We start from the raw sequence: 2739 nt of genomic DNA, 5'->3' as shown, positions 1-2739 counted from the left end.
TTACATTCAGCCACTCTTTCATCATCTCCTCAATGAGGTGGTCTCAAAAGTCGCAGTTACAACACACATAGGGCGCACCGCACCATAGGGCGCACCGCACCATAGGGCGCACCGCACATTTTGAGGGGAAAAAAAGACGTTTAAGTGCGCCTTATAGTCGTGAAAATACGGTAATTTGCATGCACTGCTTTTAACTCTTCTTAATCAGCTTTTTGGTCTGACAATATCAACACAGAGCCAACCTGCTCTCTGTTGTTTCTTTCTCCGGAGACATCAAGAACAACAACAAGATCTCAATACAGTCCCTCTGGACTCAGGCCTTTTCTCAACAACACAGCCCTTCAGGCTCAGTCGAACTGCATCTCGGAAACCTATTCTAGGAAAACTTAATTCCCTAACTAGAGTTAGATATAAATTATAGTTGCATTATTCATAATGATACATCAATTATAATCCGTGACCGCTAGTTTCCACCAATTTCTAACGCTATGGTGCAATCTTGCTTCAGCAAATTACTCTTAATGATTCCATAATCCAAGCCAGCTCTCAAAAGCTACTTTTATCTTAAGATGCCAACTTATGCTGCAGCAAACATCCAGTGGCAAACAGATCTGAAATAGTTAAGTATCGGTAGTTTCCAGACAGCTTAGGTGATCTGCTTATATCAGTCATTAAGATAGGAGCACTAGATTTAACTCACGGTCTCCTGATGACTTCTTCAGTGAATCTGAAGAGGGGGGGCCCACAGCTCACTCCTGCTGGCTGGAAGCCTCCACACGGTGAGGTCCTGGTTCTTTTTTCAACTAGGCCGATGCACCAAATATTGTAACTTCAAATGGTAGAATCTAAAAAATCAGGACACCTTCAGTCCATCATCTGATTGCCCCAGGATGGGAGAAGAAGCATTTATTTTACAGATCAAATTGACATGCTGTCCTCAGTACACGTATCACAGCGCTTCACATCTCATCAGACCATATCAGCTTTATTCTCAACTCCCATTCCAGTCTAGGCTGTTTTTATAATTTCAGTTTCACACTGTGTGGATGCACATGCACAACGGAATATTGTGTCGACATCTTACTGGAATTCACATGTGCTGATCAGCGCCAAAAGTTACTTTGACCCTCAAAGAATGTTTATACAGATATTCTCTGTTTTGCCAAACCTCCTCATACATCATCGAATTGCGTACGAAGCAGCCCTAGAGACCTTGTTGTTACCAAGACTCATACTTGACCTTAAGCTTTGTTGCTAAGGAATTATAAGACAATGCAGGAGGCTATATAAGGCAATAACCTGCTTCAACATATTCTTATAAATTTGGGGTCCACATTTGTGTTACAACTTTCTTCTATAATCTTTTTGCTGCTGTACACAAGAATATTTCCGCATTTTGGGGCAAAAAAAGGATTTTCTATTTTATTTTCTGTTCTGCAAATTGTTGTAAATAGCACTGAACACTGAGTACATGCTTCTTCTGCTAGAATTAATTATTGGGAATTCTTTTCATGATTTTACAAATTTACGGTAATCATCTTTAGTGTACTATTAGCAATAATTTGTGTTAGAAGCTAAAAACTTCTAACACAAATTATTGCTAATAGTACACTAANGATATAAATTAGTAGATAATAATTTTACAAGTGGTCTTGTGCTCTGAGGATGTTGCAAGTACCCGGTTCGATCCCCACAGCCTCCATTCTGGATTCCTGAGCAAACCCTTAACCACATACTGCTCCTCGGACACTGGACAATGGCCGCCCATTGCTCCCCAAGGGGATGGGTTATATGCAGAGAATGAATTTCCCAATGGTGGGACACTGACGTTTTTTTTTAATATTAAATTTCTTTTTATAGGAAATTATCTACTAGGCCTTGTCATGATTTAACTAAAGATCTGACCTTATGCAGAAGACCAAACAGAGAGACCAGGGAAAAAATTAACAGGTTTATTTAGAATAAGGAGAAGAGTCCAGTGCTGCTCTGAACACTGTCGAACCGGAACTGGAAAGTGAGAGGAAAACACTGCGGTTAGTTCAGGCTCAGTAGGAAATTTGACTCTGGAACTTGAAGAGGAGAATTTGGTTGCTGACTCATGTTTCCAGAGAAGTTGTTGATTCTTTGACTCCAGTCTGTGTGCGGTAGTTCCAGTTTTTGTCTGATTCGGTGGAGGGTGGACAGGGATGCGGTTGTTTGTAGGTGAACGTAGAACTTCCTGTTTTATTGTTGTACTTATTTAGTGGTCTCATTTTAGACAACTTCACTTCCTGAGTGATATGTTTCTTTCTGATCAAAATAATAGAATCAAGGAAAAGTAACAGTAGGAATATGTAGATGTGAAATTCATTTCTACAAATCCAGAATGTTTACTGTAGATTTGAAGAATGTCATTTTGTTTGAAATGTTCAAACATGTTTGTTTGTTTTTCAGATATCAGAAACACATATTCAGACAAACTAATTTATATCAAAACAGCTTAACAGATTAATGTTTTATATTTAGGTGCAATAATCTGTCAGCAGATGAAGATGAAGTATAAAACAGTTGGGATCTGGAGATCTGCCACCTGTCTCCAGCAGAGAGCGCTGTGGGGCTCCTGAGCTGGAGCCTTCTACACACCTGAGGATCATCAGCTCATCAGGAGACCTCCCTACAGGTCAGCGACCAGACCTGTCTTCAGCGCCGGAGTGTTGACCAGTTTTGGTTAGCGGAACCTGAGCCTCAATCTGAACTAAG

The sequence above is a fragment of the Cyprinodon variegatus genome, unplaced genomic scaffold, assembly GCF_000732505.1.
Source record: "Cyprinodon variegatus isolate N-32 unplaced genomic scaffold, C_variegatus-1.0 Scaffold1903, whole genome shotgun sequence".
NCBI lineage: Eukaryota > Metazoa > Chordata > Actinopteri > Cyprinodontiformes > Cyprinodontidae > Cyprinodon > Cyprinodon variegatus.
Note: the sequence above shows the minus strand (reverse complement) of the source record.